General features: G+C 40.0%; 1 long non-coding RNA gene across 1 annotated transcript; it reads left to right on the top strand.

The window, feature by feature from the left end:
- The first annotated feature begins 23,004 nt into the window (after positions 1-23,004).
- Positions 23,005-25,093, top strand: LOC132417580 (uncharacterized). The gene is made up of 3 exons (XR_009517877.1): positions 23,005-23,104; positions 24,534-24,617; positions 25,043-25,093. It is a non-coding gene; the product is annotated as an uncharacterized lncRNA (long non-coding RNA).
- The last annotated feature ends 1,464 nt before the right edge of the window (positions 25,094-26,557 follow it).

Raw genomic sequence — 26,557 nt, 5'->3', positions numbered from 1 at the left:
AAGATGGCTACGAGCTGGAACAGTAGGCTCCCTTTTCGGAGACTGACTTACTGTGTGTCAGGCATTGGATTATATAATTTACATGATGTCAGTCACTGTAAGGTAGCAACTCCCTGTATGATATACTATGAGGAAACCAAGTAACAAGAAAAGGTAAGTAACTTGCTCAAGGGCAAAGCTAAAAAGCTGGGTAGCCAGGTTTCAGACTCAGACTGCTGGATCCTTGCTCTCTGCACTATAAGACACACATCGGACACACGCATGAGGGTGCAACTATTTCTGGTTGGGGCAATCATGGACTGTCATATAGAAATAGCATCTGAGCTGGGTCTTGAAGGATACACAGTTGTCCCTCGGTACCTGCAGGGAATCAGTTCCAGGACTCCTGTGTATGCTCAAGTCCCTTATATAAAATGGTGTAATGTTTGCATATAACCCATGCACATCCTCCCGTATACTTTAAATCATCTCTAGATTACTCATAATGCAATGTAAATGCTATGTAAATAGTTACCTGCACTAGGTAAATTTAAGTTTTGCCTTTTCGAACTTTCTGGAATATAAAATATATATATATCTTCTATCCACAGTTGGTCGAATTCGCAGATGCAGAACCCATGGATACTCAGGGCCCACTGTAGAAGTTTATGACAGAGTGGTGGGAGGGACTAAAATAAAGATATGGAGACCGAAAAGTACAGAGGCTGTGTAAGGAACTTAAAAGATGTCTAATTTGGCGGCAACTTGATGAATAGAGGGAAATAATTTGGAGAGGTTGAAGCTGGGTGGAGGGGGTGAGGGTCAAGCAGAGGTCCAGTGGTGATGATTCATGTATTGAATTGGGTCCAGGGCAAAAATCCGAGCTCTGTGGCCTGGTTTCCTCTGGACAATAGAGATCAAAAGGAATCCTAAACTCACTTTCCAATTCTGTGTGTATACTTCTCTGTCGGGGAACCCTCAGTTCCCTCTTCCACTTCCCGTCTCAGTCCAGGAGGGCAGCAGGCACCCCCATTCTTCTGCCCTCTCCCCTGGTCCTCCACTAGTCCCTGTCCAAAGTAGAACTGGTTGTTCCCTGGTTGGTGAGAACATGAGCCTCCCACTGGCCACTTTTTACCTGTGGTCAGAACACCCGTGTTAAAGGACAGTCCCATCTGAGTCGTTCCCTGTGTCCACGTGGTAAGCTCTATGCTTCCGGCCCAGGACCCTGATGGGGCTGCTGTCTTGCAGTAAGACCTTCTTCTATCCATCTTGATGTATTCTGGCAGCTAAGTGGACTCCTGATAATCTTGGACTCAGGGACAAGGAAACAAAAAGAAGCCTTCCTTAGACTTCTTTACCTAAACCTTATTCTCCAAATCTTCCTTGCATCGGAATGATTGAGTCCTTGCCCAGCTATTAATAAATCGGCATCTTGTTTCCTGGTTGGTTTTGTTCTCTGCATATATAGATTTCTTGCTTAGAATCTCTAAGGAAGAGGGGAACGGGAAGAAACAGAAGAGACTGGAGGATGAAGAGGAGGAGGGATGAGCAGGAAGAGGAAGCAGGGGAGAGGTTGGCGAGATTCTCATCACCAGCCCCAGGAAAGGCAGATACTTGGGGGTTGATGGGGGTGGGGTGAGGATGGCAAAACTTTCTGGCTTCATGTGTTTTCAGTTCCATACCCCGAAGAAGGGGAATTTCCCGAATTCAGTTTAATGCTACAAATACTTGTTGGGCCTGTAGTACATGTAAGAAACTGTTCTCCATATTGGGAGCTGGCTGGGCAAGGAGAGGAAAGAGATAGACTAGCTTCCCTCAAGGAACTACAGTATGAAATCGAGTGGATTTAGTTAATCATTGAAGTTTAATAGAAGAATTCACTTCTTACCATTTACTGCAAACTCTACAAAATATCAAATGACAAATTGACTCATAAGAGCTCTTAGAAGTGAGAACTGGGTGTCTTCCAGGGGGTTATATAAGACAGACAACACCATTTATAAAAATGAGCTTCTTTTGTAGTTTTTCTTGATTCTGGAAGCTTCAATTACCCTTCTCACCTCTGATAACTTTCAAAAATCATGCAGAGATGCTACCCAACAAGTGCCTTTTTAAGCAAAAGCAGGTCACTCCCCCAGCCAAGGATCCAGCTCTTTTCACATTTCATCAAAGATAACAGAAAACATTCAGAATAATTGTAAACAAAGAAACAAGTAAGAGATTTCCAGAAGCTAATATTTTTAAAATTAGATCTGAGAAAACACTATTGCAGTTGTTAGATTTATCCCCATCTTAGAACATCACCCTTAAAACTGCATAACTGGAAAATTCTTTGCAATGTTCTTTTTCACTGTTCAGTAGCATCTTTGCCTCTTCCTGAGCATATTATGCTACCAGACAGACTATAAACTTCACTCTTTATTACAGAAAATAGCTATAAACATCTACAGGAATATTCTTAATATGTTTTGCTGGTTTTAATGCTTTTCTTATGATAGTTATGAGATTGATTGGTTCTTTGCTCCAGTGTTCTGTAACTCTAGGCAATTAATAGCTTCAAAAAGAAACTAAAACCCCGGAGTTATGAGGGAGAATCAAACATATGCAAAATGATGAAAAATTGATGTGGAAAAGGGCAAAAGCAGATTTCACTGCTGACTTTCGGACAGTGGGCCCTGAGATAGACCTCGCCCATTTCTTCTCCATCTTTGACTCCTCTCAGAAGCCAAGTCCCCTATCAAATAAAGAAAACAAGCTAAACACTTAAGGGCAACTGCTATGACTTTTACACACGTGGATGGGAAAATACAATAAACACATGTTGAAAGGGACTAAATGGACGCCAGTGGAAGAGCATCAAGACGTGAGTTTTCCAGAGTGTGCCCTTCACTAGCAGAGATATTCGGGGACATTATATCAGTCAGTGTAGGAGGAGTGTGGCCTTCTGTACTCACAATCCTCCCTGTCCCTGGAGCAAATACAGAAGGAACATTCTGCAGTTTTCCTGGGAATGAAATGACCCAGGAAAGACACTGTAGCAATTGCTTCTCACAGGGAAGAAAGGGGACACTGAAATGAAAAGAGGACCATCTGCTTTTGACATCAGAAAACACCTTATGTTGCAGAGAGTGTTCCTACACCAACCCGGGTGAAACTCTCTGGTTAATTCCGATTATGCCTTTAGGGAGAGGACGGAAGGTAGAGAGAATTAGGTTACTGTGCTCCCTGCTCCCTGCTAAGCTACCATTGCCCCCACTCTGTGTCTATTCATGGGCACATAAGGGACCTGGCACTCCGACCTTCTTCCAGCCAGCCTCAAGAAGAGATGTGCTTGGTGTTATTTCCTAGGGCCACCATTCCTTCTCAAGAAGATTACACAGCAGAGGTCTCAACATCTTTAAAGACTGAACTGAGGCTTCTCTCGGTCCAGCTCCTCCCCCACCAGCTGAGACCTCATTGTCCCTGACTGTAAGGGAGCAGCTCACTTGCTCAGCAATGAGTCGGTCGTGCATTTAGCTCCCTCTCAGCTGTATATTCGAGACTTACAATTGGCTTCTTTTATTCAACCCTAGTTCTTCAGTGGTTAAGCTTCTATACTGTCTTTAGTCCATTGGAGCTAACTATGACAATACCACAGACTGGGTGGCTTACAAACAACAGAAATTTATTTCTCGAAGTTCTGGAAGCTAAGAAGTCCAAGATCAAGGCACCAGCATGGTTGTGTTCGGGTAAGAGCTGGCTTCCTGATTCACAGCCAGCACCTTCTCTCTTGTGTCCTCAAATGGCAGAAGGGTTGAGAGAGCTCTGAGGGGTCTCTTGCATAAGAACACTAATCCTATTCATGAAGGCCCCACCCTCATGACCTAAGCAACTGGCAAGGGCTCCACTGCCTAATACCATCGCTGTGCAGGGGGTTAAGATTTCAACATAAAATTTTGAGGGGATGCAGACATTCAGAGCATGCCATATACTGTGCTCTCAGAGACTTTATTTGTCTTGTATTGTAGACTCCCTAGTAGCTGAATTGTTCCACTGTTGACTTAATTTTCTCCTTTCTTGTAGCAACGCTTGTCCTAACAATGCCAACTGCCCACCCACGTGAACTTTTTATGAATACCTGACCCACTCTTAGTTTGCCAGTTATCATGGGCATTTACTTTGTATATCACCTGGTTTTCTCCTGAGGACTAACTGTTAGCTTTAAGAATTCCTTTTCAGCTCACATTTCTGGGTACATTTTGTTCCTAAAATAGCTGACCTTTGACCTTACTTGCTTGTTCAAAAACCTGGCTTTCTCTTGACACTGTGGCTTTAATTGGATACTTAGTCTTCTCTTTTTCCACTTTTGCTAATTTTACCACCATCTAAACTCTGGTTTGAGAAAACTAAATCTGACAGCTGAAAAGAGCACTTAAAAATTCATTAATTGTATTATAAATTACAACTGTATTATGTTTTTCTGCCTTCTCTAAAATTAATATTGCTTCTCATGAATTTATTTGAATACTTTTGCTTATATTTGATTTTCATACATCTTACATTTTTAAGCAGTTAATATTTTTGCATAATGATACTGATAAAGCTTGAGACCTTCCCTAAACAAATAAATTATTAACTTACAACTGAGCTCTAGGTAGAATTATGATTCCTTCATTCGCTAATAACCTATCATAAGAACATAGGGATTTGAATTGAGTCATACCAGGGGCAGTCCATCCCAGTGTTCAGCTGTGAATAACTACTTCAAGTAACATGCAATGGTTGATATGCAGCTGTGCTACCTAACAAGCTTTAAAAGTAACTATTATATATCACAGAGAGCTAATAGCATATTATGGCCCTTTTAGTCATAAATTTGTCCATGTTTTTCATAATTCCATTTGTGTTTCGTAAGAGAACCACTTCTGCTGTGGACATCAGTCACTCTTTTAGGCTGTATCAAATAGAGAGACATAGGTACAGAAAGTGATGGAGGAGGAGAAAATTTTATTATTCATGCTAATAAAATGTAAAAAAGTATGGTTTCATCTAGAAAAGCAGACATAGATATAACTGTAAAATATTTTTGTATGTTTGGTGTCTTTAGTGTGAGGTAGGGGAAAGAATATAGACCTCAAAGTCAGACAGATCCAACACTGTCCTTTACTATCTTCATGACCTCTCTGAACCTGTTTCTTTAATCTGTTAAAAAAAAACTAATATTTACCTTTAAGGTCTGTTGTTAGAATTAAAATAATAATAAATGAACTCAGTACTTAGTAGGAAGTTAATATATGAAAGTAGTAATACTAGTAATACTAATTTGATATCTCTCACTTGGAAATATTCTTTGAATTAAAAAGTGAAGAAGGAGGGAACTAAAGAATTAGAGTTTTGTTTGGTCTTGGCAACATATAGGCAGAACTGTCAAAGGGAACATGGTCTAGAGCTGCACTGTCTAATACAATAGACACTAGCCTCATGTAGTTACTTACACTTAAAATTTTAAATTAAAAATTTAAATTAAATCTTTGGTTGCACTAGCCACAGTTTAAATGCTTGGCAGCCACATGTTGCCAGTGGCTACCATATTGAATAGAGCAATAGACAATATTTCCATCACTGCAGAAAGCTCTGTTGGGAAGTGCTGGTCTGGATCCAGAGATTCTCTGTAGACTTCATTACTACTGTCAAAAAGCAACTGTCTAGGATTAGGTGGCTCCTCACAGTGCTGGGAACTGGCCAATGCCAGTTTCTAGTTCCCTTTCCCCACCACGTTAATGGGCTTCTCGGTCTCTGCTCCCTTATCTCATCACACAAAGCGCCTTTGCACATTTGTCTGTTCTTATGGCATCTACTAGAGCCTGTCTTGTTTCAAGGTGTCTGTTCACTAAACCCAGCTCAGACCTTTGGGAGCATAGAACCCTTTACAGGAATAACTTCGTTTTCAAATTCAAAGTAATGATTGAAATGCCTCTCACTGTAGAATTTCAGGAGGAAAATTAAGGCTAGGGGATATACCCTATTCTCTTTAAAAACCATGGTATTTGGGCGGCTCCCTAGTTCCCTCTGTCCACAGCTGGTTCTATTCTGGCTGCACTAATTGGATAGATTAAAACATGAAATGTCTCTTGGAGGAATCAAATTTTTTGAGACAAATATGACAGTTATATTCATTGTTTGGGAAGATTTTTAAAAATTTTATTCTTGTTCATATTAAGGGCCATGTGATTCTAATAAGACCCATATAATAGTGAGTATGAAATGGTTAAACAATTAAACTCTGAAGTTCTGCTCCCAGGTAGAGCGCTTAATGATTTGAAAGTGTCATGGTGACTTAGAACAATAGAGGGGTCATACCTTCTCAGATCCATCAGGAAATTACTCTTCCTGCTTGAAATCGCTAAGTTTCAAATGTTTCTATTGCCCAAATAAGGCAGAATACAGAAGTTGTTGCCAGAGGGAGAAACGCGAGGTCACATAATAAAGTGAGGAGACATTCCCATTATATGGCAGGCATTTAACAGGGATCCTTGGAGAAATGCAGCCCCTTTAAATACAGGTGGTGGAGACCGTATCTAAAACCAGCACTTTGAACATCTATAATACAAGAGACTATTTTCTGACTTTAATACATAAGAGTGACAACCTCAGAACAAAACTCCCTGGGTCTAGAATCACACAGAAGATATATAAAAAGATCAGTAGAACCTGGAGGTTCAATATAAGATGAGAATTCTGACCAGACTAGAACAGAAACAATTCTACCAGCCTCATTGAAGGAAGTCAACAAGTCACCACTCGTTGGGAAGAAAGGATAGATACAAAGCGGTATGAGAGTTCTCACCATATATTAAAAATTGCTCAATTAAATTATTAAACTCTAATTAAATGTATATAGTTCATAATGTATAGTGCAAATTAGTCTTTTTCAATTCATTATTTGGTTTTTAAAAATCTTCATTAAAATTCATTTCCTATTCATAAATAGATAAATAGACCTCTTATTCATCATTTCTATTCATAGATAGTATTGACCTGGAACAAGCAGACTGCCAGATATTTCTCCAGCAAAGATGGGTTTATTTGGGGTTTGTAGAGAATTACATCTGCAACCATGTTGAGCCATGGGCAAGTCCCTGCTCAGTGAGGAAAGAATGCTTTTTTAGAGGAGAAAAGGCTACAGTAAACAAAGGGTCCATGGCTCTTCATTGGCTGAGTCCTTGCCTGGAAAGAAGAGGAGTCTTTCCTCTTCCTGTTGGGGCTCTGCTGTCATCACAGGGCATGAGAGCTCCCCCTTCTGGTCTCCAGCTTCTATTTAATTGAAGTTTTTGTTCACTGATTTTTTACAATAGATATTTTGGCTGGACTCTCAATTGATACTTGGATTTGAGATTGTGTGCTCTACCTTGCAATGTGAGGAAAAGGGTGCCCCACCCAAACATATCTTAACGGGACTTGTTTCTGCTTAGCCAGCTAACACAACGAGTCACGTTAGAGGAAATACAAGGTTGTGACACAGCACCCCCAGAGGCTCTGGCCGATCCGCAGGATCTCTGAGACCTTAATCTGCCTCTGTTTCTGATCTCCCCTTGTCTTTGGCACACTCAACTTTCAGCTGCCTAACTCTCCCCACTCTTAAAATAAGAAAACTCAAATTTCTGAGCCACTGAACAGGGCTGTTAGCTTTCCATGCTGGAGTTATGTCCTACCAAAGGCCTGATGAGTATCAGTGGTTTGTTTCCAAAATGTCTCCAGTTATTGTATGTGTTTTTATGAAAGATTAAAGAAGTAGCATTAATCATCCCAAGCCTTTCTGTCTTTCCCCTTCCCTGCCCAGGCTAAGCATACTTGAACAAATACAATAAGAGCTTTCACTGTGTTGGCAAGGATGTTTGTAAATGTGTGTGTGCGTGTGTGTGTTTACCCATGTGATTTATAAATAACCTAAGTGAACTAAGTAAAGTAAGTTTAGGCCATGCTTACCAGGAATATTAGGAAGCAAAGGCCCTTCAACATCTGAATTAGCTCTGGCACTGTTTCAGGGAAAACTGGCTCACATCTCTTGCATAAGACTTATGTAAGAGATTAGATGTGGTGCCTAAACTATTCCAGTTATCTACAGCATGGAAAAAAGAAAAGTATGCTACATTGTTGTTACTTGCTAGCTCTCTCAATTTCAAGGGATTCTTTGCTTATAGAAGTAAAGCATCTCAATTCTTAAAAAAAAAAAATAAAGGTTAGTTTTTCTAGTCTTTGTCACACAAACATATGTAGAAGTAAACCAAAAAGGAGGGGAAAAAAGCTATGGTACAGGCAATAAGTAGTTTAGAACTTGGGTAGATATTTAAATTAGTTCATCTATAAACAGTAACAAAAATAACAGTTTTACGATTAAACTTGAAACTCCAAAGCCACATTCCATACATAGCTATTACATATCACTGAAGAAATAGATTTTCCCACACCTCATAAAATAGCTCCTCAAATTTTAGAGCTCACTGTTTATTACCATCATCATTATATTCTGGAAAGGATTTAGATCAAATCTGATTTCCAGATATTTTGACCAAAAGAGAAATGAAGGACAGACATGACTTGAATCCAAGTCCATGTGCCCCATGCACAGGGAGGCCAAATGAACAGAGACGTCGGAGTCTGGAGTAGAGAAAGGTCTATCACAGGGCCAAGCAGGGAGAATGGGCAGCTTGTGCTCAAAAGACCCAAACAAACTCCCCGATGATTTTCAGGGAAGCATTTTTAAAGGCAACATTTGGCCCGCAGGGGTTATGACCTTCTTCTGCTGGTGAGGTAACAGGGTGGTTCTTCAGGACTCTCCTGCTCAGCCTGAAGTTACCATCCTCCACCTGGGTGTGGGCCTTAGTTCCAGTAGAACAACTCAAAGATATGCCTCAGATTTTTTTTTTTTAATATTTTTTTTTTATGCACTGGATTGTTGTGTATATCCCTTGAGGAGGAACTAGGACTCTGTCTTAATGCTGCACTATTGTTTCCTGACTGCTTTTCCTTTGTTCCCACATTCCCTCACTTCCCTAATTAGTAACTGCCCTTTGGAACTCAGGGAAAGTCTAGAAGGCTAAAGTCTTTTTCCTGCAAACCAGAAACAGGGGACACGGAAAGGCTTTTGTTCCCTGGGAGGGCCCCACAGGGCCATGCTCAGTTTCATAAGGTTCTCCTTGGTTCTCATTTCTGACATATATATTTTTCTCTTTGGAGCTGTGTGGTAGAGAGAAAAAAACTTAAAATGTAGAGTCAGGCCAGCTAGCTCAGGTACAGATACAGACATCATCGCCTACTTGCTGCATGACCCAAGAAAATTGCTTAATTACTCTGAGCTTATTTTCTCAATTGTAAAAGGAGAATAATAATATCTATCTCGTAGGGTTGTTATGAGGATTTAGATTAAAATAACCAACATGCGTTGAGTGCTTATGTGACACTGTGATTAATAAGAAGAAATAAATATTTGGTCTTCCAACTCTGTCCTTGGCACAGTTCCTAAAACCGTTGGAATTTCCTAAGTGATAAGAGTGATAAAGTTATCTTCTGTTATTTATAACAAGCCCCTTTCACCACCCAGAGTTTATGTTAATGAAATGACTTTTGGAAAGCCCCTAGGAACGGATGCTGGTCACCAGGGGTACCAACCAAGTACTGAAAAGGTGGGAACTTTTAGCCCCACCCCCTGACATCCAGGGAGGGGAGAGGGGCTGGGGGTTGAATCCATCGCAGATGGGCAAAGATTTCATTGGTCGTCTTACTTCAGGAAGCCTCCATAAGAACCCCCAAAAGGTCAGGGTTCAGACAGCTTCCAGACTGGTGAACAAGCAGTGGTGCTAGGAGGGTGACACACCCAGAGAGGGCGTGGAAGCTCCAGCCCCTTCCCACATACCTGGCCCTGTGCAGCTCTTCCATCTGGCTGTTCCTGAGTTATATCTTTTTATAATACACTAGAAATTTAGTAAGTAAACTGTTTCCCTAAGTTCTGTGAACCACTCTGGTAAATTAATGAAAAGCAAGGAAGGGGTCATGGGAACTTCTGATTTATGGACGGTTGGTCAGAAGCACCGATGTTTTATTTGGGCAGATTATGCTCAGAAACTGAGATTGTCTTCCCCAATAATTTATTTAACACAGGTTCACTGCAGGAATTATAATTTATAACAATAATATTTCACAAGACAACAGCATTTAAGATACTATTTCTTAATAAGCTAATAAAAAATAATATATTTCAAACCAGTAATAGGTTAATTACACTATTGTTCCAGGCGGAGGGGAAGTAGAAGGAATAAAGTTCAAATTTAGTCGAGGTGTACCTTTCTACGAGTTGGTTCTCAGCCGAGTCAGTCCTTCCAACAAAAAGTACAGAAGTAGAGTGTGTTGTAGTAGACAACACAGGAGCAGTTCTCCTAGACAGCTTACTATGTAACTGGCGTGTTCTCAGCACTTTATCTAGAAAAAACCATTCATTTACTCCTCATAGCAATCCTACGAAGTAGGTATTATTATTATCCTTCCTTTCCTGATGAAGAAACCAAGGCCCAAGTAACTCAGCTCTTAAATGGGATAATGGGGTTTGAATGGGGTTGTGTGACTCTAGAACCCGCCAGTCTGTGAAGTAACAAATATGTTAGCACTTAGCCAACCACAGGGCCTGTATTAAGTTCTCCTGAAGGGTCGTTACACTTATCTTTCCTCTTTCCAGAGAAGAAAATTTGCAATGGGGTAATATATGTTCCACCAGTCTGTAGCGTCCCCGCTGAGCCAGGATGTAGCCTTAGATGGCATTTACCACTTGTTTCGAGCTGCATTTCTGAGCAATCCCAGCAGGGCCCAGGGGGCACTGAGAGTTACTACAGGCCTCACACAGTCCCTGGGCTGGGCTTCAGCCAGAAGGACAGAAGTACTAGGGTGTGGGTCTTTCATACACGGCATTTTGCAAAACTTCATGTAGAAGGAATTGAAAGCAGATAGAGTGACCTAGTGGAATAATTAGGCTGGAATAATTAAAACAAGCCTGCAGTATCTGCATAAAGAAAACTTGTGCTTTATAATGGTTATTAGGAAAAAGACAGTCTGCACATTTATTTGGCTCATGTGAATTAAGACATTAAGTCATGGTGGTTTTAAGATGAGGTGTGGTCAGTCATAAAATTTCTTGAGAAACATTGAGTAATGAGGTAGATAGTGCACGTAAACTGACCACAGTGCCAGCCGCAGAGCAAATGTCAGGCAATTTGTCATCGTCTTACTATTACACTCTGTCTTATAGTACATAAACTCTTGAGAACCTCTGGTTGGAATGAGAAAAGTTTCTTTCCCCGAGTGTTCCTAGATGAGAGGATGGTTTGAGGTAAACTGCACCGATTTCAGTGTCTCCCGCAAAATCAAATACAGATAGCTGCTCAGGGCACCTGAAATGTGATGGAGGGTTACCAAGGCAGTTCGCCCAGACTCGTGTTGTTCTTCTGGTGAGAACCGCAATTTCAGGGCTCCCCTGTTTCACCAATCAGCTAGTTTGGTGGAACTGACTCACTTGGTCCTTATAATTAGTTGTCGTGTCTCTGTATACTTCCATATGGAAATTTGCTCAATTATTGTGAACTGTTAAAACCTATTATACAATTATATTATTATTATACAATTATATACAATTAAAACCTATTATAACCAAAACTATTATAGCTCTGTTTGCCGATTAGTGAAATAGTAAATGTTACTCGCCCATTGAGAAGTAGTTCTCCTTCTAAAGAAGTTTAGGTTCTTTAGATCTGCATGGCTTGAAAGTGACATCTAATCTTGGGTTCACTGCTCAGTTGGGTCTGCGTATATGAAGTATTTTTACATTTGTTTTAATTTAAAAAAATTTTAATTTTTAAATTTTTTTTAATTTGAAGCATAGTTGATTTACAATGTTATGTTAATTTCTGCCAAAGTGACTCGATTATACATATATATATTCTTTTCCATGCTATTTTCCATTATGGTTTATCACAGGCTATTGAATATAGTTCCCTGTGCTACACAGTAGGACCTTGTTGTTTATACTTGTTTTAGTATTCACTCTTTTTCAAAGTGCCCAAACCCATCCATTGGTAATACATGACCCAACTTCACTCGGTCATGTGAAGCATTCCATCCAAATACACTGAACACTGAAGGCACATGTCAGTACGTGGGTGGTGGAGCCCCCGCTCTCCCCTTGGGTTCTTGGTGTGCCGTAGGTCACAAGACAACAGCAGCTTACACGTAGGGACGCCTCCAGGGTCAACCTGTATATTAAATATTAATAAAGCTTACTTCCCATCTTGTGTTTAGATGAAAAATAAACAGAAATAGAAGTTCTCCAGTGAATCTTCTCGTGCACACCCAGAGGAGTGTACATCCCACTTGGAACACCACCACTCCCTTAAGGCGTAATTAAAGAGTTACTAAATGCTAAAATGAGAGCTCATCCAAACCCATTATTTTAAGGATTGGTGTGTACAAAGCCAGTGTCCTTGAAAGTTTTTCACAGTTGCTGCCTCCCCAACAAACTTTCCCTGGAAGTTACAATTCAATGCAATTCTGTTTTTCCGCTGTGTTCTCCTCCTACACCATTTGGGAGTTTTGCTGCACACAATTGCAGGGCTGGCTTATTCCATCTGAGAGTTTGTGGCAGGTCCATGATGGATGGCCCAATTCTAGCATAAATAGCAATACATTTCAGTTTGCTAAATACTATCACTGAAGGGGACCTCTGGTCCCCAGGGAGCAGTAGGATGTGGCAACATCAGCCGTGCAATTGTAGATCAGATCTGTTTTTATACACAAAGATGGTCATCAATATCATATTTAGATGTGGTATGAGTCAGAGATTTATATATGATTAAAATAGTTTTCAATATATTTTGCAGCAAGAATAGAAACATTAAAAATCACTCTGTTATGTTTATGCAAAAACAATTTTATTTACTGTAAGAGCTTTTTATTGAATGGCTTTAGAAACAGTGGACATTTTCTTTGGAGATGACCTGTGAGTGGATTTGTTGGTTTGAGGACGGCGCTAAAGTTTTGCGAGAATTGATGAGCTTCCTCTGCCCTGTGCCACCATGGAGATCGTTTTTAGGTGAAGAAAATACCAGAACGATTGTCCATGAATACAAGGCACAACCTAATGTTAACTATTTCCGCAGACTTTTCTTGAGATAGGTGTGTATTAATAAGAGGAGAGAATAAGGAGGAATTCGATTATCCTAGTATGTGAATAATAGCAACTCTCAGACGGTAAGTCCTAAGTGCCACTGGATGTTTAATTTCTGGTTTCAGAAGATCAATCAGCCTGATTCTCTGCTTTGTGCCAAGGAGTACTCATCACCTGGGGGCTTGAGAACAGATCTTCCTATGCCAGTTTTTCTTATTTCATGAACACTTCTGCCTACCTGCCAAACAAATCATCTCGCAGCTCTCAGGAGTTAAGCTCTTTGGTTAAATTCAGTAGCCAGCAGAAAATCCCCTCCATTACGTATATTTTGTGGTTGGGGGGTAGGCAAAGCAACAAATATTCCACAGTCTTTTAACAACTGATGGGATGGATTATCTCGTGATTTCTGTACTCGAGTCAAACACGGAGTGGCACTGATATTGGAGAAGATTTTGTATGTTTGTACCTTTTCAAACATTCAAAGAAGGTGAAGGAATAAGACAGAGAATGTCTGTACACCCATGCCATAGATTCAATAACAATGTCATTATTTTACTGTCTTTGTCTTTCTACCTATGTATTCACACACACACACACACACACACATACACACACACACACACACACACTTTTATTTCCCAGCATGCATTGATGATCCTTGCATAACTAATTATTTCTTTGCTGGTTGTTAAATGGTGATTTTTTAGTCTATCATTCCTTCCACGTGTATGAATGGGCATTCTTCTGAAAAGAAAGTCTTCCTTTCACTCAGCAACTCGTGATGTTGATAATTCTTCTCAAAAAGACCATGATGACCTATTTAAGATCATTTAAAAATCAAAATGGAGTAACTGTGGTTCAGGCGTCCAAAATGGAGTCAGATGGCCATTGTGGGTAGAGTTTCAAACATGTTACTGCATCACGAGAACTTGAGTTTTGTGAACTGTAGCAAACTCAAGAACACCACCACCAGCCATTTTCAAAATAATATCCGCTGGCAGCTGCCAGCTACAACATTATGGTCTCAAGGTCTCCCCTTATAAGTGTGCAACCATTTTGAACCCCAACAATCCTTGCTTAACAAGAACCCTTACTTCTTGCCAGCTCCAATCCTAATTCTTGACAAACAATTTATGGAACTTGCTGGGTTTTGCCTATATAAGCCTCCCCCGTTTTGTAGTCTGGCAGAACACAATTCAAGGGCTTCTTGAATCTGTGTCTCCCAGGTTATAGTCCTCAGCTTGGCTCAAATAAAATTCTCTTCTATTTCTTATTATACATTGTTTATTGATTATTTGTGTTGACGGCAGAGTAAATGCTTATTTTTTTCTCTATAAAAAATTCAGATTGGGGCTTCCCTGGTGGCACAGTGGTTGAGAGTCCGCCTGCCGATGCAGGGGACACGGGTTCCTGCCCCGGTCTGGGAAGATCCCACATGCTGCGGAGCGGCTGAGCCCGTGAGCCATGGCCGCTGAGCCTGCGCGTCCGGAGCCTGTGCTCCACAACGGGAGAGGCCGCAGCAGTGAGAGGCCCGCGTACAGCAAAAAAAAAAAAAAAAAAAAATTCAGATTGAGCTCTTGGCATGGTAGTAGCCTCCAATGGTGGTACTTCTTTTTCTCCTTCCTGTTCTCCCTTCCTTGCTTCCTTCCTCTTTCTTGTTTTCTTTCACCCTTTGTTAAGTATCATTGTGGACTCATAAATTCTTATTTATTCATTCACTGGGTTAAAATTACAGTCATTTTTTTGAGCTTCAAACAGTACAAAAGGTGGCCAGTTGGAGGCTCTTCAAACTGTGCCCTTTAAAAATTTGTTTGACTTTTTATTTTGAAATAATTTCAAACTTACAGAAAAGTTGCAACAATAATACAAAAAACCTTGGCATTTCCTCACCCAGTCATTAACATTATGCAACGTTTGATTTACCATTCTCCCCGCCTCTCTCTCTCTCTCTCTCTCTCTCTCTCTCTCTCTCTCTCTCTCTCAGCTGTTTTTTTCCCAGAGCCATTTGATTAAGTCCTAGTCGTGATGCCCCATTAACTGTAACCATTCAAGTGTGCATTTCCTCAAAACGAGGCACTCTCATGTAACCAAAGGACAGCCACCAAATCTGGAAATAACGGAGACAATATTACCATGATCACCAAACTCCCGTCACCTTCTCACTCAGAAAGAAATTTAGTGCCCAGCTCTTGGTGGAAAGAAGGCAGTTTAGAATGCTAAAACATGCAACCTAAAAATGAAATGTTTGCTGTGTAGTGTGTGCAATTCTGGTAACTGTCTCTAGACCTGGAACATTATTTCTCTGAATATCCTTGGAGTAAGGTCTTGTGGAAGAAGACAGTTGAGAGGAATTAGCCGTAAATCTGGTTCATTATTTTTGTTTTTCTCTGGCAAAATACATTCTTTTTCCATGTAAGGACCTAAACAACTACAAAAAGTTACTCTTTTTTTTTTTTTTTTTGCTGTACGCAGGCCCCTCACTGCTGTGGCCTCTCCCATTGCAGAGCAAGGCTCCGGATGCGCAGGCTCAGCGGCCATGGCTTAAGGGCTCAGCCGCTCCACGGCATGTGGGATCTTCCCGGACTGGGTCACGAACCCGCGTCCCCTGCATCGGCAGGCGGACTCTCAACCACTGCGCCACCAGGGAAGCCCCAAAAAGTTACTCTTAAGAGCAAGAGTTAAAGGGAAGACCCCTAAGCATTTGTAGGCCCTTGCTGACTTTCAAACTGCTTTTCCTGTACTTGTTCATCTCTAGAGCTGCAAACTTAGTTCGAATTTCCATTAAAGTTTTCAAATATTGTAAATGGGCTCCCAGTCTTGGCCTGTGCAGAGCAGAACTGACTTCCTAAAGCACCAGAAGTGTGGGCATTAGAGAACTTCAAAAAAGTCTTGCACTTGCAGGGGTTTCTGAAATTAGGAATATTAGGGTTTGCTTTTTCCCCCCTTCACCTTAATGGCATTTTTATTATTTTATTTTCTACTTCCCACATGCTGTTTTAAAAAAGTTTATTTTCTATTTAGTTTTTGAAAGTAATATTTTCTTTTTTATTTTTTGAAAATAGTATTTTTTAAAGATAAGAACCAGTTCGAACTATGAGGTGGTTTAATTGCTCATTAACATATTCTTGTGAAAATCTTAAATTATAACGGATATACATATATATCTAAACTATATATATGTACATCAGTTATATATTTATACTGTATGGGGAATAGTATAGTGATTGTTTTCAAATTAAAACACTTTATTCATGGATAATATGGATAGATTCTAAGGCTATTCTTAAAAATTTGTAATTTGCATAGTTGGTGTGGGATAGACACTCACAGGGCACTTGGGGTTTAGGGATTTGTGTTTTTTGTGGCCATAGCAGGATTATACCAGAACCTTGAACCACCCCCTCATCCTTCAGACCTTCCTTTTCTTCCTGTGCTTCCCCAAAGGTCATAAACGTAATGACACCTCCCTCAGTGCTTGACATGCAAGGGGCAATTGCTTTGCTGGCTTTGTTTCGTGGGCTTGTCTCTGGCAGTATGCATACAAGTGAGTTAAACCTTCCACTGGCAAACAGGACGGGAGAGACCTCACTCTCTTGCTGGCTGCACCACTTTTTTTAATTTTATTTTATTTATTTATTTTGGGCTGTGTTGGGTCTTCATTTCTGTGCGAGGGCTTTCTCCAGTTGCAGCGAGCAGGGGCCCCTCTTCATCGCGGTGCGCGGGCCTCTCACTGTCACGGCCTCTCTTGTTGCGGAGCACAAGCTCCAGACGTGCTGGCTCAGTAGTTGTGGCTCACGGGCCTAGTTGCTCCGCAGCATGTGGGATCCTCCCAGACCAGGCCTCGAACCCATGTCCCCTGCATTGGCAGGCAGATTCTCAACTACTGCGCCACCAGGGAAGCCCATGGCTGTACCACTTTTTTTTGGTTTTGTTTTTTGTTTTTTGTTTGTTTGTTTTTGTTTGTTTTGCGGTACGCGGGCCTCTCACTGTTGTGGCCTCTCCCGTTGCGGAGCACAGGCTCCGGACGCGCAGGCTCCGCAGCCATGGCTCACGGGCCCAGCCGCTCCGCGGCATGTGGGATCTTCCCAGACCGGGGCACGAACCCGTGTCCCCTGCATCGGCAGGCGGACTCTCAACCACTGCACCGCCAGGGAAGCCCGGCTGTACCACTTTTAACGTGAGTTTGATCTTAGCCCAATGTTGATCTTCTGGTCCACAGGTCATTAAATATTTTATGACCTTTCTCAATCGTAGGTCTGCCAGCTCTTTTTTCTCTTTATATAAGGTGTAAGATAAGCCAAATTATTGTTCCTTTTACTAATACTTAAAAATATATTTTGAATGGAACACACACAGAGCAAACAAAACCTGTAATATAGAGTACAAATATTATATTTTCTCAACATAGGTTTATATACATATGACTTAGCAATATAATTTACTTGCACTCCAGGAATGAAGAAACCTTTTTGTCTCTATTTTAAAAGTTTTGTTAATTTTTTTTTCCTGTAAATACTATTCTTTGTAAGAGATAACAGGCTCATTCTGAAAACATGCTTTGTAACCCCTAACCAAAGATCTCAAAAGTCATTGCTTGAAGTGACAGCTCACATCTCATGAAATGGACTTGTTTTGATAGTAGACCCTTGGATTATATGCTCCTTACAGCCCTTTGTATTCACCTGAGGAGAGGGTAATATACCAGTGGTATGACCCACATAACCACAGAGAAGAATCAATCTTTCCTGTATGTAGAATATGTCCCAGTCCTGCTGCCTTGCACGTATACTAGCTTATACTTCCCCACCTCCGGACTAACCAATGATTATTTTTACTTATTTATGACGGCCTTTCACCAAAAAGAATTTGAGGCAGCTTGCAAAATTGATTAATAGCTATTGGAAAACAGACTTCAGAGCCAAACGCGGGTTTTATCTGGAAGAAAGTTTCACCACAATAAGCATAACAGTTGATCAATGCCAGAAGTAACTTTAAAAATTGCCTAAGAAGACTCATTAATGCTCATTATGTACTTTCTGAGCTCTGGAAATACAAATGCACTTCAAAAGCTACATGATACAGCAAGTTACACCAATTTAAACCACTTGCAATTAAGGAGATATTGACAGCTTCCAAAATAAAAGACATCTGTGTAACAAAATATACAAACCTTGTCTTTTAACAGGAGCCACTTTTTGTCCAAATAGTAATTCGATCCAGCTACAAACAAAATTTTCCTATGAAAGAAAATGTGAGATTTGCTGATTTATTTTTTGCCAACCTGAAGAATTACCAAAGATTCCCCCCAAATAAGACCTAGGACTTTGGGATAATCCTGTAGTTCCCAATTTGGAAACTTTTATTATGGGGACATTGAGCTGTTCTGGATTTTTCAGAAGAGCATATTGTAAAAATATATCCCAAATCTGATTATCCTAGGCTAGTCTCCACCGTTTCTTGCTTGGACTACTGCAGTAGCCTTCCAATTGATTTCCTTTCTTTCATGCTCACCAAACTAAGGTCTGTTCTCTACAAGGTAGCCAACCTCTGAAGATGGAAATCATATCCTGAGCTCCTCTCTTCACACCCTTCACAGGCTTCCTATTTTACTCAGTGATAGGATTTTGTTACCCCACCTCCCCTCTTACGTGCTACTCTGGTCCCATCTCCCACTCCTTCCCTTTGTTCATTCTATTCCTACTCCTTTAGCCTCTTCATTATACTTCCAACAAGGGGAGCCCACTCCTACCTCAGGTCCTTTGAACCTCTGTTCTTTCTACCTGGAACATTCTTCCCCCTGTTATCCCAACAGTTTCTGCCACGAAGCCTTCAGGACTCAACTCAAATGTCATTGTACCAAAGAGAAACTTCTCTAACCGTTCACCTTATATGAAATCGCACACCCTTTCTCTCCGTCAAGCTCTATTTTTCTTGTAATACCGTATCATTGTTTGATATATTATACATATTTTTATCCGTTTGTGTACTATCTCTCCTGACCAGAACGTAAGCTCCATGAAGACAGGGCTCTTTTATCCTTTTGTATTCCTAGCATCTAGAACACTGCCTGGCAAAGTGCTCACTATTGAATGAACGATGACATTTACCCACAAGCTGAGATATGACATTTATTTACTTTTGACTGAAATTCCAACTGAGTGTGATAATACTGGTAAGCTCTCACAGATCAAATCTTCTGATTGGAAGTCATTTATATGAGTGCATCGTTACCTTTTGTTTTCGTTATCCCTCAACAAATTTTTTTAGACATATTTTTGTTCCTAACCACCCTCCTATGACATTTTAATACCGTAGATATATTACGTATGTTTTTATGTACTGTGTATATCTCTCTATGTATCTATATATCTGTGCTTTATATATAAAAAGAGTAAGATATTTTCAGCCACTCCATAAAAACCAATTTCTGCCCTCACTGAGAATGCATGATCTATATCTACATTGGCAAAAATTTGGAGAAATAATTTATTACCTAGTAAGTTAGTCTAGTGGATAAAATCTTCCTAAACATGAGGTCCATTGGAGAAAAATAATGGTCCTATTTGATTAAAAAAAAAAAAGGAAAACCATGTGAATAGCTGCTAACTCTCATTGCCACCTTGCTGGGCTATGTCTTCTGTGTGCCAGTTGTATTCCTTCTTCCATTTAGTTGACACGGAAGAATACAAGAACTATGAAAAATACAAGAAATACACTGCACACAGAACCCATGCCTTTGGTTTCCTGGCTATAGTGTTGCTGGCTATATTGGTTTTGATTATATGTCTGCTCTGTGTGCCCTCTTTATGTTATTTTGTGCTTCATGATATTTTTTCCTGCCTCATTCTTTTTTTTTTTTTCTGCCTCATTCTTGAAAGGACTCAGACTGCTTAAAACTTAAACAAAAAGCAATGATAAAATAACAAAATGAAAGTATAAGAAGTGTATTACAGTAAGAACTATATATTTGGTCTTTGTCAATGGTTCCTGACGCAGATCTTCTGAAACCCTTGGAATCTCCTGAGTGATAGAGATGATGCGTGTCTTCTGTTATTCATAACAAACCCCTTTCAACCATACTTGAGTTTATGCTACTACGGTGACGGTGACGCTTGGTGGATCTCTAGGTAGCTTCAGGATGGGGGCTGGTTGCTAGAGGAACCAACTATGTGATTAGAGTGTTGGAACTCTGAGCCCCAGAGAGGAAAGAGGTTCTGGACATCCAGAGATTGAGTTCATCGATCTAATCCTACAGAATGGAACCTCCATAAAAACCCCTAAATCACAGGGTTCAGAGAACTTCCCCATGGGTGATGCCTCTTGGTTCAGCGAGGGTGGCCCCTCAGAGAGGGCATGAGGGCCCCATGTACCTCCCCCACACCCCTCATACTTTGTCCTTTGAATCTCTTCCATCTGGCTGTTCCTGGGTTGTAGCCTTTGAAATAAACTGATAAATGTAATAAAGTGTTTCCCTGAGTTCTGCAAGAACGATTCTAGGAAATTATCAAACCTAAGAAGTTGATACAAGGCCAAGGCAATATGTAATTAAGGGCCAGATGACTAGTCTAAGAGCAAATGATTTTCAAAGTATATCCTGCAGAAACTCCAGAGAGGTGCCTTGGGGGCTGCTATAGGGATGGAGAAGGGGCAGGATTTAGGGCTTGGGAAGGTCAACAAGTAAGGTTCAAGGTCCACCGCTATTACCCTTTAATCTCACTTCTGTACATTTCTCTTTTTTTCATTCTTAATTTTCTTTTAATTTTTATTTTATATTGGAGTATAGTTGGGTTACAACTTTTGTACATTTCTTATGTTGGCATTTTGCATGCTTTGTTTAAAGAAGAATGTGATGATTTAATCTGTTCTGTGAAGTTCTTTTGACATTTGAACTGATTGAATTTGGAAGAATAGTTTCCAAAGGTATGATCACAGTTAATATAAACCCATTCAATCAGAAGATACTTCATAGTCAGAATCAGCAGCTGTTGTGACAATCAAAAGTGGAATACCAGCGTTCCAAGGATCTGCACTCAGCCTGTCTCTAAGGCAGTGGTTCTCTGACGTTAGCATCTATCAGAATCACCTGGAGGGCTTGTTGGAACAAGAATTCTGCTTCAGTAGGTCTGGGTGGAGCTTCCTGCTCTAGGCAGGGGAACTTGAAAGCAGCATAAATAAAAGTGGTTTAAAATCATTTAAAAAAAAAAAAAGCCAAAAGAATCAGAGGTGGGGTTTTTTGTTTTTTTTTAAGCACTGGAGTTTCATCTGCTCCACCTGTGGATTCCCCCTTGCTTTCCCTCATTTTAGTCATGGTATTAAAATTAAAATACAGGTGTCTGATAAGCATCAGTAACTAGAAGTCTGTTTTGAGTTTGTAGATCTTAGATTATCACCAGTTCCTGTTGGGAGACAAAAGACATTAAGAATAACAGAGTTGCAAATGTTCTGTTTCAGACACTCTTCTCTGAAAGAAGAGCAAAAGCAAAACAAGTCAGACAGGGAAAGACAAATGTTATATCACTTAGATGTGGAATCTAAAAATAATATAAATGAATCTATATACAAAACAGAAACAGACTCACAGACATAGAAAACAAACTTATGGTTACCAGAGGGGAAAGGGAGGGGGGAGGAATAAATTAGGAGTATGGGATTAACAGATACACACTACTATACATGAAATAGATAAGCAACAGGGATTGACTGTATAGCACAGGGAACTACATTCACTATATCGTAATAACCTATAATGGAAAACAATCTGAAAAAAAAAATATATATATATATATAAAACTGAACCACTTTGCTGTATCTGAAAAAAGAATATATATATATATAACTGAATCACTTTGCTGTATACGTGAAACTAACACAATATTGTAAATCAACTATATTTCTATTTAAAAAAAGCAAAACAACTCCATCCTATAAACAGCCTTCTCTATCATTCCTTATCCTTATGCTGCTATGTTTCCTTTATGACACTATTACCAGAAGATATCATATATACTTATACTGGCATATTATCTCTCTCTCCCTTTCTCTAAAGTGCAAACTCCAAAAGGGCAGGGATTTTACGTTGCTTTGATACTCCTGTATCTCCAGTGTCTGGCATGTAGCACACACCTTATAAATATTTCTTAAATACTTGCCTGGCATGTAGGACACACCTTATAAATATTTCTTAAATACATGAATGATTAATTGTGACATTGCTATACCTGGCTTCTTTGTCCTATGAAATATTGGTGAAGGCATTTTTAAAAATGTAACATTTATGGTTTATTTTCATGAATATAAAAGTAATAAGTTCATGTTAGAACTGAAAAAATTCAGGGAAGCACAAAGAAAGAAGATCGCTAGTAACCCCACTATACATTTTCATCTACAATTTCTGGTGTTTCCCCTCCTCGCCCCCCCCTTTCTGTATTTAAATAAATGAGATTACAGTCCAATTTCTGAGTTGCTTTTTTGGAATCTGAATATATTGAGAACACTTCCCCAAGTTATTTGATATTATTCTATGGTACTAGTTTTTTTTTTTTTTTTGCGGTACGCGGGCCTCTCACTGTTGTGGCCTCTCCCGTTGCAGAGCACAGGCTCCGGACGCGCAGGCTCAGCAGCCATGGCTCACGGGCCCAGCAGCTCGGCGGCATGTGGGATCTTCCCGGACCGGGGCACGAACCCGTGTCCCCTGCATCGGTAGGCGGACTCTCAACCACTGCGCCACCAGGGAAGCCCAGTACTAGTTTATTGATTGCATAGTATTACATTATAAGAATGGAATAATTTATTAAACTATGACTCTCCTTTTTGGAATTTAGGTTGTTAACAAATTTTCGCAACAGAAAACAATGTCGTCATAGGAAGATCTTTTGATGTATCTGCAATAGTGCATTTCTGAATCTTAAGCATCAGTCTGGGCTTGCATAGGAGGTGACGGTAAGCCATTTCAACAAGAAATGGAAGCTATAATGCATTATTGTTAGCAAATCTTCACATCTTGCAAGTGAAGTTAACCTTGGTTGATATGGATTTAGATATTTCTTTTTTAAAATTATTTTTTGATTTTTGGCTGCATTGGGTCTTCGTTGCTGTGTGTGGGCTTTCTGTAGTTGTGGCGAGCGGGGGCTACTCTTTGTTGCGGTGTGCAGGCTTCTCATTGCGGTGGCTTCTCTTGTTGCGGAGCACGGGCTCTAGGTGTACGGGCTTCAGTAGCTGTGGCACGTGGGCTCGGTAGTTGTGGCCAACGGGCTCTAGAGCACAGGCTTAGTAGTTGTGGCGCACGGGCTTAGTTGCTCCGCGGCATGTGGGATCTTCTTGGACCAGGAATAGAACCCGTGTCCCCTGCATTGGCAGGCAGAGCCTTAACCACTGTGCCACCAGGGAAGTCCCATATACATATTTCTTAGTTCCCGAGATCTTGTATCTAAAGACTTCTTGTGTTACCACTTACAAGGTTTATGAAAGATGTTTAAGATGTGATGTATTTCTGTTATCTCATTAATTAACTTCTGCTTTTATCTTTATGAATTCCATACTTTTGTGCTCCTCAGTTTTATTCTGCATCACCTCTTTTAAATTCCTTTGAGTATTTTCTTCGTCTGTTTTCATTTATTGTTTAATAATGAATGTATTTAAGTATAAGAAGTTAGAGTTCTCTAAGTTCAGTTCACCATATGAACAACATAACATTTGATAAAGAGTATCTGCATTGTCACTATTTTAATATAAAAATGTAACTGAAATTTAAAATTTTTTACCTAAGAGTTTTTCAGGCAATTAAAAATTACATATGTACTTACATACACAAACATCATATATGTGTGTGTGTGTATATGTATATATATATATATATATTATATATATATATATATGTATGTATAGTCTTTTCTTTCTAATTTCTATTTCTATTGTTTGGGATTAGAAACTGTCATAAGAACACAACATGAGTTCTACCTCCTTAATATATTTCAAAGTGCACAATAGCATATTGTTAACAAGGGGCACTACGTTACACCACAGATCTCTAGAACTCATTCCTCTTGTATGACTAACTTCTTACCTGTTGAACAACAACCCACCATTTCCCCCTCCCTCCCTCCCGAAGAAGCCACATGTGTAAGAGGGCAGGGCCTCTAGGAAGTTGGATCCCTGAATGACTGTGTGGAGCAGACCCAGCCCCACCTACTCATCACTATCTTCTGACTCAAGTTAGACTATTGTGTGAGGAAAGAAAAAACTTCCATTACGTTAACTGAAATGTTAGGGTTTATTTGCTTCAGCAGTTAATATCCTTGAACCAATATACACTTTCCTCCTTCTACACCCTTGCTTCTCAATTATTTCTGGATATATTTTCTGGATATAGTTGCTGGATCCAGATAGTCATAGAGTGACACGGAGCAGAGGATGAGGACGGCAAGCCGTGGAAAAGTGTGTGGGAATTCTGCAGGTAGGATGATGGTGCTTAGATGACCTCTCAAATCACCACCCTGAGGGTAGGGACACAAAGTCCCGTTTTCTAGTTTGAACAGCCCATGAAGGTTTTGAGTAATGCAGTAGGCACAGTTATAAAGTGTCTTCTTTAAGTATCAAAAAAATACATAAATATATATACACACACATATATATAAAACTTTTGGAGTAATAAGAAAATAATGGCCTCCATTTACTGAGCACTTACTATGTGCCAGGTATTTTAGAGGGCTGCTGCTTCATGAAGTGAAGACTAAGGATGCAATGTGGCCAGGAATGCCTTGGTACATTTTATCAATGTGACTTCATCATCACTGTTGGTAATGGGAACTCTGCCCTCATTCAGTGTGTGTTTTCTGCCAATCCTTGGTTTTTGGTGATTCAAGAGTTTTAATTTTTTAGTGTTGAAACAAGACATCTCTTGAAGTATGTGGCCCACTCCAGAGATGTGCTCCTTCCCCAGGACCCTCCTCTTTGGACTCCAGAGTCCATCAGCTGGGGAAGAACTAGATGGATCAAAGAGGATGCCCCTCGAAAGACAATATCAACCTCTGAGGGTAAGACAACAATCAATAATTTAGGAATATCTTTTCAGCAAGTGAAATCTTGTTTAGATTATCTTTATCATCTGATATTTAAATAACAGCAATGGTAATACATGATTTATGAGTAATGTTGGACAGATTACAAATAGCTTTATTGTAAACTATCTTATTCGTCAAAAATCATTCACTATATATTCAGGAAAAATACAAGGAAAAGCAAATTAAAGTGTACTGGCCGAGAAAAAAGTCAAAGAAAAAATTTAGATTCCTATAACAAAAGAAACCAGCACTAACAGATGTATTTTGCATTTAGTCCACCTAAAAGGTACCCCTTAAAAAATATAATTTCTGTTGTATTTTTAGGTTTAATTACAGTTTTAGATGCAGTAGTGGGAGGTGCTCAAAGTATTCTCTCTGCTTCTACTCTTTCCCCTTCAACCCAGCCTCTATACTGCAGTCCGAGTGGTCTGTTTAAAATGTAAATAAGACCAGGTCAACCCCCTGCTTAAAACCTCTCAGTGGCTTTTTCCTTTTACCTGAAGTAAAATCCAAATCTTTTTTATCTGAATGATCAGGATGCTGGCTTCTCTCCAACTTCTTGTCATTCCACACTTTTCTCTGCTCCCAAGAATTTTGTTCAGCCACACCAGGCCTTCCTTTAGTTGCTCAAACACACTGAATTATTTCTGACCTCATAACCCTTTGCCCAGGCTGATCCCTCAACACTGAAGCCCTTCTCTGCCGACTTGAAATGGCCAAAGCCATCTCATGTTAACATCACCTCTCGATATTAAGCATTCTGTGAGCTCCTGTAGGTAAATTAGGTGCCCACTGCCAGATTTTCCGTTACAGTGACATATCTTACACAGCACGGTGCCACATGGGAAGCATTACCTGGTCAGTAGACTATACTGTCCCACTAGACCAGGATGCGTGGGCAGTGACAGTATCTGTCTCACTCAGTGCCATGGCCACAGCATTGAGCACAGTGCAGGCCCACAGTAGATGCTCAATAATATACGTTTTTCAATTGTGGTGAAATACACCTCACGTAACCTTTACCATCTTCACCACTTTTCCGTGTACAGTCGCGTGGCATTAAGTACATTCACGTTATTGTATTATCATCACCACCATCCATCCACGGCACTCTTTTCGTCTTGCAGGTGTGCTCAATAATGTTTATACAAAGAAGAGATGCGAGGTCCTTGGTCCCGTTTGTAAAGTGAAGAATCCTTTGCCATGGAAAATAATCTGTCTCCAATTTAACCATTAGAGAAGTTCAGACTTTAACATATTTGATTTTTATAAATAAGGTAAGTGATGGACACAAAAGAGCTCTAGAAATACTTGAAGACATGGGCTTGGGAGA

This window comes from Delphinus delphis, chromosome 21 (assembly GCF_949987515.2).
Source record: "Delphinus delphis chromosome 21, mDelDel1.2, whole genome shotgun sequence".
Taxonomy (NCBI): domain Eukaryota; kingdom Metazoa; phylum Chordata; class Mammalia; order Artiodactyla; family Delphinidae; genus Delphinus; species Delphinus delphis.
Note: the sequence above shows the minus strand (reverse complement) of the source record. Positions and strands in the feature narration are given on the sequence as shown.